The sequence below is a fragment of the Schistocerca serialis genome, unplaced genomic scaffold, assembly GCF_023864345.2.
Source record: "Schistocerca serialis cubense isolate TAMUIC-IGC-003099 unplaced genomic scaffold, iqSchSeri2.2 HiC_scaffold_1353, whole genome shotgun sequence".
NCBI lineage: Eukaryota > Metazoa > Arthropoda > Insecta > Orthoptera > Acrididae > Schistocerca > Schistocerca serialis.
In genome coordinates, this window is record NW_026047573.1 from 11,842,618 (window position 1) to 11,858,868 (window position 16,251).

Here is a 16,251-nt window from a genome sequence, read left to right on the forward strand (position 1 = left end):
AATCATTGAACACATAGTATTCCATAGCGACGCAATTTCTGTGTTATTTCGCCAATGTGAGGGAGCGAGGGATGCAGTACAGATGGAATAGTGCATCGGAAAGGAGATACTGGTATCTCAAATGGAGATCCTGTCGTTTCAATAGAAACGGTACTCGATTTAGAAGAAGAAGTTATAGAACCCATAGTATATCATAGCGACGAAAGTTCTGTGATAATTCGTCAGTGTGGGGGAGCCAGGGATGCAGTAAAGAAGGAAAATTGCATCGGAAATGAGATACTCGTATCCCAAAAGAAAATCCTGCCGTGTCAATAGAAACGTTACTCGATTCAGAAGGAGAAGTCATATTACACATAGTATTTCATAGGGACGCCATTTCTGTGTTAATTCCTCAATGTGAGGGAGCGAGGGATGCAGTACAGAAGGAATAGTGCATCGGAAAGGAGATAGTCGTATACCAAAAGAAAATCCTCTCGATTCCATAGAAACGTTACTCGATTTAGAAGGAGAATCCATAGAACGAATAGTATTTCATAGCGACGTAATTTCTGTGTTATTTTGTCAATGTAATGGAGCGATGGATGCACTAAAGATGGAATAATGCATCGGACAGGAGATACTCATATCCCCAAAAAAATCCTGACGTTTCCATAGAAACGTTACTCGATTTAGAAGGAGAAGCCATAGAACACATAGTATTTCATAGCGACGCAATTTCTGCGATAATTCGTCAATGTGAGGGAGCAAGGGATGCAGTAAAGAAGGAATGGTGCATCGGAAAGGAGATACTCGTATCCCAAAAGAAAATCCTATCATTTCCATATAAACGTTACTCGATAAAGAAGGAGTAGTCTTAGAACCCATAGTATTTCATAGCGACGCTATTTCATGATTAATTCGTCAATGTGAGGGAGCGAGGGATGCAGTACAGAAGGAATAGTGCATCGGAATGGAGATACTCGTATCCCAAAAGACAATTCTGTCGTTTCCATTGAAACGTTACTCGACTTAGAAGGAGAAGTCATAGAACACATAGTATTTCATAGCGACGCAATTTCTGTGTTAATTCGTCAATGTGAGGGAGCGATGGATGCAGTAAAGAAGGAATAGTGCATCGGAATGGAGATGCTCATATCCCAAAAGAAAATCCTGTCGTTTCAATAGAAACGTTACTCGATTTAGAAAGAGATGTCATAGAACGCATAGTATTTCAAGGCGACGCAATTTCTGTGTTAATTCCTCAATGTGAGGGAGCGAGGGATGCAGTACAGAAGGAATAGTGCATCGGAAAGGAGATAGTCGTATACCAAAAGAAAATCCTCTCGATTCCATAGAAACGTTACCCGATTTAGAATGAGAAGTCATAGAACCCATAGTATTTCATAGCGACGCAATTTCTGTGTTAATTCGTCAATTTGAGGGAGCGAGGAATGCATTAAAGAAGGAATAGTGCATCGGAAAGGAGTTACTCGTATCCCAAAAGAAAATCCTGTTGGCTCCATAGAAACGTTACTCGATTTAGCAGGAGGTGTCATAGAACCAATAGTATTTCATAGCGACTCAATTTCTGTGTTAATTTGTCAATGTAATGGAGTGAGGGATGCAGTAAAGATGGAATTGTGCATCGGAAAGGAGATTTCTCATATCCCAAAAGAATATCCTGACGTTTGAATAGGAACGTTACGCGTTTTAGAAGGAGATGTCATAGAACACACAGATTCTCATAGCGACGCCATTTTTGTGTTAATTTGTCAATGTGAGGGATCGAGGGATGCAGTAAAGAATGAATAGTGCATCGGAAAGGAGATAATCATATCCCAAAAGAAAATGCGGTCGTTTCAATAGAAACGTAACTCGATTTAGAAGGAGAAGTCATAGAACCCATAATACTTCATAGCGATGATATTTCTGTGAATATTCGTCAATGTGAGGGAGTTCGGGATGCAGTAAAGAATTAATAGAGATCGGAAAGGAGATACTCGTATCCCAGAAGAAAATTCTGTCGTATCCATAGAAACGTTACTCGATTCAGAAGGAGAAGTCATATTACACATAGTATTTCATAGCGACGCCATTTCTGTGTTAATTCGTCAATGTGAGGGAGCGAGGGATGCAGTACAGAAGGAATAGTACATCGGAATGGAGATACTCGTATCCCAAAAGACAATTCTGTCGTTTCCATAGAAACGTTACTCGACTTAGAAGGAGAAGTCAAAGAACACATAGTATTTCATAGCGACGCAATTTCTGTGTTAATTCGTCAATGTGAGGGAGCGATGGATACAGTAAAGAATGAATAGTGCATCGGAAAGGAAATAATCATATCCCAAAAGAAAATCCGGTCGTTTCAATAGAAACGTAACTCGATTTAGAAGGAGAAGTCATAGAACCCATAGTATTTCATAGCGACGCAATTTCTGTGAATATTCGTCAATGTGAGGGAGCTCGGGATGCAGTAAAGAATTAATAGAGATCGGAAATGAGATACTCGTATCCCAAAAGAAAATCCTGCCGTGTCAATAGAAACGTTACTCGATTCAGAAGGAGAAGTCATATTACACATAGTTTTTCATAGGGACGCCATTTCTGTGTTAATTCGTCAATGTGAGGGAGCGAGGGATGCAGTACAGAAGGAATAGTGCATCGGAATGGAGATACTCGTATCCCAAAAGACAATTCTGTCGTTTCCATAGAAACGTTACTCGACTTAGAAGGAGAAGTCATAGAACACATAGTATTTCATAGCGACGCAATTTCTGTGTTAATTCGTCAATGTGAGGGAGCGATGGATGCAGTAAGGAAGGAATAGTGCATCGGAATGGAGATGCTCATATCCCAAAAGAAAATCCTGTCGTTTCCATAGAAACGTAACTCGATTTAGAAGGAGAATCCATAGAACGAATAGTATTTCATAGCGACGCAATTTCTGTGCTTATTCCTCAATGTGAGGGAACGAGGGATGCAGTAAAGAAGGAAGAGTGCATCGGAAAGTAGATACTCGTATCCCAAAGGAAAATCCTGTCGTTTCCGTAGAAACGGTACTCGATTTAGAAGGAGAAGTCAAGAACCCATAGTATTTAATAGCGATGCCATTTCTGTGTTAATTCGTCAATGTGTGGGAGCGAGGGATGCAGTAAAGAAGGAATAGTGCATCGGATAGGAGATACACGTATCCCAAATGAAAATAATGTCGTTTCTATTTAAACGTTACTCGATTTAGAAGGGTAGCTCATAACACCTAAAGTATTTCATAGCGACGCATATTCTGTGCTTATTCCTCAATGTGAGGGAACGATGGGATGCAGTAAAAAAGGAATAGTGCATCGGAAAGGAGATACTCGTATCCCAAAAGAAAATGCTGTTGTTTCCATAGAAACGTTACTCGATTAAGAAGGAGATGTCATAGAACCCATAGTATTTCATGGCGACGCTATTTCATTGTTATTTCATCAATGTGAGGGAGCGAGGGATGCAGTAAGAAAGAATAGTGCATCGGAAAGGAGATACTCGTATCCCAAAAAAAAAAATCATGTCGTTTCAATAGAAACGTTACTCGATTTAGAAAGAGATGTCATAGAACGCGTAGTATTTCAAGGCGACGCAATTTCTGTGTTAATTCGTCAATGTGAGGGAGCGAGGGATGCAGTACAAAAGGAATAGTGCATCGGAAAGGAGATAGTCGTATACCAAAAGAAAATCCTCTCGATTCCATAGAAACGTTACCCGATTTAGAATGAGAAGTCATAGAACCCATAGTATTTCATAGCGACGCAATTTCTGTGTTAATTCGTCAATGTGAGGGAGCGAGGAATGCATTAAAGAAGGAATAGTGCATCGGAAAGGAGATACTCGTATCCCAAAAGAAAATCCTGTTGGCTCCATAGAAACGTTACTCGATTTAGCAGGAGGTGTCATAGAACCAATAGTATTTCATAGCGACTCAATTTCTGTGTTAATTTGTCAATGTAATGGAGTGAGGGATGCAGTAAAGATGGAATTGTGCATCGGAAAGGAGATTTCTCATATCCCAAAAGAATATCCTGACGTTTGAATAGGAACGTTACGAGTTTTAGAAGGAGATGTCGTAGAACACTCAGGTTCTCATAGCGACGCCATTTCTGTGTTAATTTGTCAATGGGAGGGATCGAGGGATGCAGTAAAGAATGAATAGTGCATCGGAAAGGAGATAATCATATCCCAAAAGAAAATCCGGTCGTTTCAATAGAAACGTAACTCGATTTAGAAGGAGAAGTCATAGAAACCATAGTATTCCATAGGGACCCTTTTTCAGTGTTAATTCGTCAATGTGACTGAGCCAGGGATGCAGTAAAGAAGGAATAGTGCATCGGTAATGAGATACTCGTATCCCAAAAGCAAAACCTGTCGTTGAAATAGAAACGTTACTCGATTTAGAAAGAGCTGTCATAGAACGCATAGTATTTCAAGGCGACGCAATTTCTGTGTTAATTCTTCAATGTGAGGAAGCGAGGGATGCAGTACAGAAGAAATAGTGCATCGGAAAGGAGATACTCGTATCCCAAAAGAAAATCCTGTCGTTTCCATGGAAATGTTACTCGATTTAGAAGGAGAAGTCATAGAACCCATAGTATTACATAGCGACGCAAGTTCTGTGGTAATTCGTCAATGTAAGGGAGCGAGGGATGCAATAAAGAAAGAATAGTGCAACGGAAAGGAGATACTCGTATACCAAAAGAAAATCCTTTCGATTCCATTGAAACGTTACTCGATTTAGAAGGTGAAGTCATAGAACACATAGTATTCCATAGCGACGCAATTTCTGTGTTAATTCGTCAATGTGAGGGAGCCAGGGATGCAGTAAAGAAGGAATAGTGTATCGGAAAGGAGATACTCGTATCCCAAAAGAAAATCCTGTCGTTTCTATAGAAACCTTACTCGATTTAGAAGGAGAAGTCATAGAACCCATAGTATTTGTTAGCGACGCAATTTCTGCGTTAATTCGTCAATGTGAGGGAGCTAGGGATGCAGTAAAGAAGGGATAGTGCATCTGAAAGGGGATAGTCAGTCGTATCTCAAAAGAAAACCCCGTCGTATCCATAGAAACGTTACCCGATTCAGAAGGAGAATTTTTGAACCTATAGTATTTCATAGCGAAGCAATTTCTGTGAATATTCGTCAATGTGACGGACCTAGGGATGCATTAATGATGTAATAGAGCATCGGAAAGGAGATACTCTTATCCCAAAAGAAAATTCTGTCGTTTCCATAGAAACGTTACTCGATTTAAAAGGAGAAGTCATGGAACCCATAGTATTTAATAGCGACGTAATTTCTGTCTTAATTCGTCAATGTGAGGGAGCTAGGGATGCAGTAGAGAGGGAATAGTGCATAGGAATGGAGATACTCGTATTCCAAAAGGAAATCCTCTCGATTCCATAGAGACTTTACCCGATTTAGAAGGAGAAGTCATAGAACCCATAGTATTTCATAGCGACGCAATTTCTGTGTTAATTCGCCAATGTGTGAGAGCGAGGGATGCAGTAAAGAAGGAATAGTACTTCGGAAAGGAGATAGTCTTATCCAAAAAGAAAATCCAGTAGTTCCCATAGAAACGTTACTCGATTTAGAAGGAGAAGTCATAGAACCCATAGAATTTCATAGTGACGCATTTTCTGTGTTAATTCGCCAATGTGTGAGAGCGAGGGATGCAGTTGTGAAGGAATAGTGCATCGGAAAGGAGATACTCCTATCCGAAAAGAAATTCCTGTCGTTTCCATGGAAAAATTACTCGATTTAGAAGGAGAAGCCATTGAAACCATAGTATTCCATAGGGACGCAATTTCAGTGTTCATTCGTCAATGTGACTGATCCAGGAATACAGTAAAGAAGGAATAGTGCATCGGAAATGAGATACTCGTATCCCAAAAGAAAATTCTGTCGTTTCCATAGAAACGTTACTCGATTTAGAAGGAGAAGTCATTGAACGCATAGTGTTTCATAGCGACGCAATTTCTGTGTTAATTCGTCAATGTGAGGGAGCGTGAGATGTATTAAAGATGGAATAGTGCATCGGAAAGGAGATACTCGTATACCAAAAGAAAAACCTCTCGTTTCCATAGAAACGTTACTCGATTTAGAAGGAGAAGTCGTAGAAGCCATAGTATTTCATAGCGACGCAATTGCTGTGACAATTCGTCATTGTGTGGGAGCGAGGGATGCAGTAGGGAAGGAATAGTGCATCGGAAATGAGATACTCGTATCACAAAAGAAAATCCTGTCGTTTTAATAGAAACGTTACTCGATTTAGAAACAGATGTCATACAACGCACAGTATTTCAAGGCGACGCAATTTCTGTGTTAATTCGTCAATGTGAGGGAGCGAGGGATGCAGTACAGAAGGAATACCGCATCGGAAACGAGGTAGTCGTATTCCAAAAGAAATTCCTGTCGTTTCCATGGAAATGGTACTCGATTTAGAAGGAGAAGTCATGGAACCCATAGTATTTCATAGCGACGCAAGTTCTGTGGTAATTCGTCAATGTAAGGGAGCGAGGGATGCAGTAAAGAAGGAATAGTGCATCGGAAAGGAGTTACTCCTATACCAAAAGAAAATCGTGTCGTTTCTATAGTAACGTTACTCGATTTAGAAGGAGAAGTCATAGATCACATAGTACTTCACAGCGACGCCATTTCTGTGTTAATCCGTCAATGTGAGGGAGCGAGGGATGCAGTAAAGAAGGAATAGTGCATCGGAAAGGAGATACTCGTATCCCAAAAGAAAATCCTTTCGTTTCCGCAGAAATGTTACTCGATTAAGAGAGAGAAATCATTGAACACATAGTATTCCATAGCGACGCAATTTCTGTGTTATTTCGCCAATGTGAGGGAGCGGGGGATGCAGTACAGATGGAATAGTGCATCGGAATGCAGATACTCGTATCACAAACGAAAATCCTGTAGTTTCAATGGAAACGTTACTCGATTTAGAAGGAGAAATAGAACCCATAGTATTTCATAGCGACGCAATTTCTGTGTCAATTCGCCAAAGTGGGGGTGCGAGGGACTTAGTAAAGAAGCAATAGTGCATCGGAAAGGAGATACTCGTATCCCAAAAGAAAATCCCTTCGTTTCCATAGAAACGTTACTCGATTTAGAAGGAGAAGTCATAGAACCCATAATATATCATAGACACGCAATTTCTGTGTTAATTCGCCAATGTGAGGGAGCGCAGGATGCAATACAGACGGAATAGTGCATCGTAAAGGAGATAGTCGTATCCCAAAAGGAAATCCTGTCGTTTCCATTGAAACGTTTCTAGATTTAGAAGGAGAAGTCGTAGAACCCATACTATTTCATAGCGACGCATTTTCTGTGCTTATTCGTCAAACTGAGGGAGCGAGGGATGAAGTAAAAAAGGAATAGTGCATCGGAATGGAGATAGTTGTATCCCAACAGAAAATCCTGTCGTTTCCATAGAATCGTTACTCGATTTAGAAGGAGAAGTCGTAGAACCCATAGCTTTGTATTGCGACGCAATTTCTGTGTTAATTCGTCAATGTGAGGGAGCGAGGGATGCAGTAAAGAAGAAATAGTGCATCGGAAAGGAGATACTCCTATACCAAAAGAGAATCCTCTCGTTTCCATAGAAACGTTACTCGATTTAGAAGGAGAAGTCATAGATCACATAGTACTTCACAGCGACGCCATTTCTGTGTTAATTCGTCAATGTGAGGGAGCGAGGGATGCAGTAAAGAAGGAATAGTGCATCGGAAAGGAGATACTCGTATCCCAAAAGAAAATCCTTTCGTTACCTTAGAAATGTTACTCGATTTAGAGAGAGAAATCATTGAACACATAGTATTCCATAGCGACGCAATTTCTCTGATAAATCGTTAATGTGAGGGAGCGAAGGATGTAGTGAAGAAGGAATAGTGCATCGGAAAGGAGATACTCGTATCCCAAAAGAAAATCCTTTCGTTTCCGCAGAAATGTTACTCGATTAAGAGAGAGAAATCATTGAACACATAGTATTCCATAGCGACGCAATTTCTGTGTTATTTCGCCAATGTGAGGGAGCGAGGGATGCAGTACAGATGGAATAGTGCATCGGAAAGGAGATACTGGTATCTCAAATGGAGATCCTGTCGTTTCAATAGAAACGGTACTCGATTTAGAAGAAGAAGTTATAGAACCCATAGTATATCATAGCGACGAAAGTTCTGTGTTAATTCGTCAATGTGAGGGAGCGAGGGATGCAGTAAAGAAGCAATAGTGAATCGGAAAGGAGATACTCGTATCCCAAAATAAAATCCTGTCGTTTCCATAGAAACGTTACTCGATTTAGAAGGAGAAATCATTGAACCCACGGAATTCCATAGCGACGCAATTTCTGTGATAATTCGTCAGTGTGGGGGAGCCAGGGATGCAGTAAAGAAGGAAAATTGCATCGGAAATGAGATACTCGTATCCCAAAAGAAAATCCTGTCATTTCCATATAAACGTTACTCGATAAAGAAGGAGTAGTCTTAGAACCCATAGTATTTCATAGCGACGCTATTTCATGATTAATTCGTCAATGTGAGGGAGCGAGGGATGCAGTACAGAAGGAATAGTGCATCGGAATGGAGATACTCGTATCCCAAAAGACAATTCTGTCGTTTCCATTGAAACGTTACTCGACTTAGAAGGAGAAGTCATAGAACACATAGTATTTCATAGCGACGCAATTTCTGTGTTAATTCGTCAATGTGAGGGAGCGATGGATGCAGTAAAGAAGGAATAGTGCATCGGAATGGAGATGCTCATATCCCAAAAGAAAATCCTGTCGTTTCCATAGAAACGTTACTCGATTTAGAAGGAGAATCCATAGAACGAATAGTATTTCATAGCGACGTAATTTCTGTGCTTATTCCTCAATGTGAGGGAACGAAGGATGCAGTAAAGAAGGAATAGTGCATCGGAAAGTAGATACTCGTATCCCAAAAGAAAATGCTGTCGTTTCCATAGAAACGTTACTCGATTAAGAAGGAGTTGTCATAGAACCCATAGTATTTCATGGCGACGCTATTTCATTGTTAATTCATCAATGTGAGGGAGCGAGGGATGCAGTAAGAAAGAATAGTGCATCGGAAAGGAGATACTCGTATCCCAAAAAAAATCATGTCGTTTCAATAGAAACGTTACTCGATTTAGAAGGAGAAGTTATAGAACCCATATTACATCATCGCGACGCAATTTATGTGTTAAATCTTCAATGTGAGGGAGCGAGGGATGCTCTAAAAAAGAAGGAATAGTGCAACGGAAAGGAGATACTCGAATCCCAAAAGTAAGTCCTGTCGTTTCCAAAGAATCGTTACTCGATGAAAGGAAAAAGTCATAGAACACACAGTATTCCACAGCGTCCCAATTTCTGTGTTAATTCGTCAATGTGAGGGAGCCAGGGATGCAGTCGGGAAGGAATGGTGCATCGGAAAGGAGATACTCGGATCCCAAAAGAAAATCCTGTCGTTTCAATAGAAACGTTACTCGATTTAGAATGAGAAGTCATAGAACCCATAGTATTTCATAGCGACGCAATTTCTGTGTTAATTCGTCAATTTGAGGGAGCGAGGAATGCATTAAAGAAGGAATAGTGCATCGGAAAGGAGTTACTCGTATCCCAAAAGAAAATCCTGTTGGCTCTATAGAAACGTTACTCGATTGAGCAGGAGGTGTCATAGAACCAATAGTATTTCATAGCGACTCAATTTCCGTGTTAATTTGTCAATGTAATGGAGTGAGGGATGCAGTAAAGATGGAATTGTGCATCGGAAAGGAGATTTCTCATATCCCAAAAGAATATCCTGACGTTTGAATAGGAACGTTACGCGTTTTAGAAGGAGATGTCATAGAACACACAGATTCTCATAGCGACGCCATTTTTGTGTTAATTTGTCAATGTGAGGGATCGAGGGATGCAGTAAAGAATGAATAGTGCATCGGAAAGGAGATAATCATATCCCAAAAGAAAATGCGGTCGTTTCAATAGAAACGTAACTCGATTTAGAAGGAGAAGTCATAGAACCCATAATACTTCATAGCGATGATATTTCTGTGAATATTCGTCAATGTGTGGGAGCTCGGGATGCAGTAAAGAATTAATAGAGATCGGAAAGGAGATACTCGTATCCCAGAAGAAAATTCTGTCGTATCCATAGAAACGTTACTCGATTCAGAAGGAGAAGTCATATTACACATAGTATTTCATAGCGACGCCATTTCTGTGTTAATTCGTCAATGTGAGGGAGCGAGGGATGCAGTACAGAAGGAATAGTACATCGGGATGGAGATACTCGTATCCCAAAAGACAATTCTGTCGTTTCCATAGAAACGTTACTCGACTTAGAAGGAGAAGTCAAAGAACACATAGTATTTCATAGCGACGCAGTTTCTGTGTTAATTCGTCAATGTGAGGGAGCGATGGATACAGTAAAGAATGAATAGTGCATCGGAAAGGAAATAATCATATCCCAAAAGAAAATCCGGTCGTTTCAATAGAAACGTAACTCGATTTAGAAGGAGAAGTCATAGAACCCATAGTATTTCATAGCGACGCAATTTCTGTGAATATTCGTCAATGTGAGGGAGCTCGGGATGCAGTAAAGAATTAATAGAGATCGGAAATGAGATACTCGTATCCCAAAAGAAAATCCTGCCGTGTCAATAGAAACGTTACTCGATTCAGAAGGAGAAGTCATATTACACATAGTTTTTCATAGGGACGCCATTTCTGTGTTAATTCGTCAATGTGAGGGAGCGAGGGATGCAGTAAGGAAGGAATAGTGCATCGGAATGGAGATGCTCATATCCCAAAAGAAAATCCTGTCGTTTCCATAGAAACGTAACTCGATTTAGAAGGAGAATCCATAGAACGAATAGTATTTCATAGCGACGCAATTTCTGTGCTTATTCCTCAATGTGAGGGAACGAGGGATGCAGTAAAGAAGGAAGAGTGCATCGGAAAGTAGATACTCGTATCCCAAAGGAAAATCCTGTCGTTTCCGTAGAAACGGTACTCGATTTAGAAAGAGAAGTCAAGAACCCATAGTATTTAATAGCGATGCCATTTCTGTGTTAATTCGTCAATGTGTGGGAGCGAGGGATGCAGTAAAGAAGGAATAGTGCATCGGATAGGAGATACACGTATCCCAAATGAAAATAATGTCGTTTCTATTTAAACGTTACTCGATTTAGAAGGGTAGCTCATAACACCTAAAGTATTTCATAGCGACGCATATTCTGTGCTTATTCCTCAATGTGAGGGAACGATGGGACGCAGTAAAAAAGGAATAGTGCATCGGAAAGGAGATACTCGTATCCCAAAAGAAAATGCTGTCGTTTCTATAGAAACGTTACTCGATTAAGAAGGAGATGTCATAGAACCCATAGTATTTCATGGCGACGCTATTTCATTGTTATTTCATCAATGTGAGGGAGCGAGGGATGCAGTAAGAAAGAATAGTGCATCGGAAAGGAGATACTCGTATCCCAAAAAAAAATCATGTCGTTTCAATAGAAACGTTACTCGATTTAGAAAGAGATGTCATAGAACGCGTAGTATTTCAAGGCGACGCAATTTCTGTGTTAATTCGTCAATGTAAGGGAGCGAGGGATGCAGTACAAAAGGAATAGTGCATCGGAAAGGAGATAGTCGTATACCAAAAGAAAATCCTCTCGATTCCATAGAAACGATACCCGATTTAGAATGAGAAGTCATAGAACCCATAGTATTTCATAGCGACGCAATTTCTGTGTTAATTCGTCAATGTGAGGGAGCGAGGAATGCATTAAAGAAGGAATAGTGCATCGGAAAGGAGATACTCGTATCCCAAAAGAAAATCCTGTTGGCTCCATAGAAACGTTACTCGATTTAGCAGGAGGTGTCACAGAACCAATAGTATTTCATAGCGACTCAATTTCTGTGTTAATTTGTCAATGTAATGGAGTGAGGGATGCAGTAAAGATGGAATTGTGAATCGGAAAGGAGATTTCTCATATCCCAAAAGAATATCCTGACGTTTGAATAGGAACGTTACGAGTTTTAGAAGGAGATGTCGTAGAACACACAGGTTCTCATAGCGACGCCATTTCTGTGTTAATTTGTCAATGGGAGGGATCGAGGGATGCAGTAAAGAATGAATAGTGCATCGGAAAGGAGATAATCATATCCCAAAAGAAAATCCGGTCGTTTCAATAGAAACGTAACTCGATTTAGAAGGAGAAGTCATAGAACCCATAGTATTCCATAGGGACCCTTTTTCAGTGTTAATTCGTCAATGTGACTGAGCCAGGGATGCAGTAAAGAAGGAATAGTGCATCGGTAATGAGATACTCGTATCCCAAAAGCAAAACCTGTCGTTGAAATAGAAACGTTACTCGATTTAGAAAGAGCTGTCATAGAACGCATAGTATTTCAAGGCGACGCAATTTCTGTGTTAATTCTTCAATGTGAGGAAGCGTGGGATGCAGTACAGAAGAAATAGTGCATCGGAAAGGAGATACTCGTATTCCAAAAGAAAATCCTGTCGTTTCCATGGAAATGTTACTCGATTTAGAAGGAGAAGTCATAGAACCCATAGTATTACATAGCGACGCAAGTTCTGTGGTAATTCGTCAATGTAAGGGAGCGAGGGATGCAATAAAGAAGGAATAGTGCAACGGAAAGGAGATACTCGTATACCAAAAGAAAATCCTTTCGATTCCATTGAAACGTTACTCGATTTAGAAGGTGAAGTCATAGAACACATAGTATTCCATAGCGACGCAATTTCTGTGTTAATTCGTCAATGTGAGGGAGCCAGGGATGCAGTAAAGAAGGAATAGTGTATCGGAAAGGAGATACTCGTATCCCAAAAGAAAATCCTGTCGTTTCTATAGAAACCTTACTCGATTTAGAAGGAGAAGTCATAGAACCCATAGTATTTGTTAGCGACGCAATTTCTGCGTTAATTCTTCAATGTGAGGGAGCGCGGGATGCAGTAAAGAAGGGATAGTGCATCTGAAAGGGGATAGTCAGTCGTATCTCAAAAGAAAACCCCTTCGTATCCATAGAAACGTTACTCGATTCAGAAGGAGAATTTTTGAACCTATAGTATTTCATAGCGAAGCAATTTCTGTGAATATTCGTCAATGTGACGGACCTAGGGATGCATTAATGATGTAATAGAGCATCGGAAAGGAGATACTTTTATCCCAAAAGAAAATTCTGTCGTTTCCATAGAAACGTTACTCGATTTAAAAGGAGAAGTCATGGAACCCATAGTATTTAATAGCGACGTAATTTCTGTCTTAATTCGTCAATGTGAGGGAGCTAGGGATGCAGTAAAGAGGGAATAGTGCATAGGAATGGAGATACTCGTATTCCAAAAGGAAATCCTCACGATTCCATAGAGACCTTACCCGATTTAGAAGGAGAAGTCATAGAACCCATAGTACTTCATAGCGACGCAATTTCTGTGTTAATTCGCCAATGTGTGAGAGCGAGGGATGCAGTAAAGAAGGAATAGTACTTCGGAAAGGAGATAGTCTTATCCAAAAAGAAAATCCAGTAGTTCCCATAGAAACGTTACTCGATTTAGAAGGAGAAGTCATAGAACCCATAGAATTTCATAGTGACGCATTTTCTGTGTTAATTCGCCAATGTGTGAGAGCGAGGGATGCAGTTGTGAAGGAATAGTGCATCGGAAAGGAGATACTCCTATCCGAAAAGAAATTCCTGTCGTTTCCATGGAAAAATTACTCGATTTAGAAGGAGAAGCCATTGAACCCATAGTATTCCATAGGGACGCAATTTCAGTGTTCATTCGTCAATGTGACTGATCCAGGAATACAGTAAAGAAGGAATAGTGCATCGGAAATGAGATACTCGCATCCCAAAAGAAAATTCTGTCGTTTCCATAGAAACGTTACTCGATTTAGAAGGAGAAGTCATTGAACGCATAGTGTTTCATAGCGACGCATTTTCTGTGTTAATTCGTCAATGTGAGGGAGCGTGAGATGTAGTAAAGATGGAATAGTGCATCGGAAAGGAGATACTCGTATACCAAAAGAAAAACCTCTCGTTTCCATAGAAACGTTACTCGATTTAGAAGGAGAAGTCGTAGAAGCCATAGTATTTCATAGCGACGCAATTGCTGTGACAATTCGTCATTGTGTGGGAGCGAGGGATGCAGTAGGGAAGGAATAGTGCATCGGAAATGAGATACTCGTATCACAAAAGAAAATCCTGTCGTTTTAATAGAAACGTTACTCGATTTAGAAATAGATGTCATAGAACGCACAGTATTTCAAGGCGACGCAATTTCTGTGTTAATTCGTCAATGTGAGGGAGCGAGGGATGCAGAACAGAAGGAATACCGCATCGGAAACGAGTTAGTCGTATTCCAAAAGAAATTCCTGTCGTTTCCATGGAAATGGTACTCGATTTAGAAGGAGAAGTCATGGAACCCATAGTATTTCATAGCGACGCAAGTTCTGTGGTAATTCGTCAATGTAAGGGAGCGAGGGATGCAGTAAAGAAGGAATAGTGCATCGGAAAGGAGTTACTCCTATACCAAAAGAAAATCATGTCGTTTCTATAGTAACGTTACTCGATTTAGAAGGAGAAGTCATAGAACCCATAGTATTTCATAGCGACGAAATTTCTGTGTTAATTCGTCAATGTGAGGGAGCGAATGATGCAGTAAAGAAGGAATAGTGAATCTGAAAGGGGATAGTCGTAGCCCAAAAGAAAATCCAGTCGTTTCCAAAGAAACGTTACTCGATTTAGAAGGAGAAGTTAATGAACCCATAGTATTCCATAGCGACGCAATTGCTGTAACAATTCGTCAATGTGAGTCAGCCACGGACGCAGTAAAGTGGGAATAGTGCATCGGAAAGGAGAAACTCGTATCCCAAAAGAACATCCTTTTGTTTCTATAGAAACGTTAGTCGATTTAGAAGGAGAGGTCATAGAACGCATAGTATTTCATAGCGACGCAATTTCTGTGTTAATTCGTCAATGTGAAGGAGCGAGAGATGCAGTAAAGAAGGAATAGTGCATCGGAAAGGAGATACTCGTATACCAAAAGAAAATCCTCTCGTTTCCATAGAAACGTTACTCGATTTAGAATTAGAAGTTATAGAACTCATAGTAATTCATGGCGATGCAATTTCTGTGCTAATTCGTCAATGAGAGGGAGCGAGGAATGTAGTAAAAAAGGAATAGTGCATCGGAAAGGAGATACACGTATCCCAAAAGAAAATCCTGTCGTTTCCATTGACAAGTAACTCGATTTAGAAGGAGAGGTCATAGAACGCATAGTATTTCATAGCGACGTAATTTCTGTGTTAATTCGTCAATGTGAAGGAGCGAGAGATGCAGTAAAGAAGGAATAGTGCATCGGAGAGGTGATACTCGTATACCAAAAGAAAATCCTGTCGTTTTAATAGAAACGTTACTCGATTTAGAAAGAGATGTTATAGAACGCATAGTATTTCAAGGCGACGCAATTTCTGTGTTAATTCGTCAATGTGAGGGAGCCAGGGATGCAGTAAAGAAGGAATTGTGCATCGGAAACGAGATAGTCGTATCCCAAAAGTAAATGCTGTCGCCTTTCATAGAAACGTTACTCGATTTAGAAGGAGAAGTCATTTAACATATAGTATTTGAGAGCGACGCAATTTCTGCGTTAATTCTACAATTTGAGGGAGCGCGGGATGCATTAAAGAAGTGATAGTGCATCGGAAAGGAGATAGTCTGTCGTATCTCAAAAGAAAACCCCTTCGTATCCATAGAAACGTTACTCGATTCAGAAGGAGAAGTTTTAGAACTCATAGTATTTCATGGCGAAGCAATTTCTGTGAATATTCGTCAATATGAAGGAGCTAGGGATGCATTAAAGAAGTAATAGAGCATCGGCAAGGAGATACTCTTATTTCAAAAGAAAATCCTGTTGTTTCCATAGAAACGTTACTCGATTTAAATGGAGAAGTCATGGAACCCATAGTATTTCATAGCGACGCAATTTCTGTGTTAATTCGTCAATGTGAGGGAGCGAATGATGCAGTAAAGAAGGAATAGTGAATCTGAAAGGAGATAGTCGTAGCCCAAAAGAAAATCCAGTCGTTTCCAAAGAAACGTTACTCGATTTAGAAGGAGAAGTTAATGAACCCATAGTATTAGATAGCGACGCAATTGCTGTGACAAATCGTCCATGTGAGAGAGCCAGGGATGCAGTAAAGAAGGAATAGTGC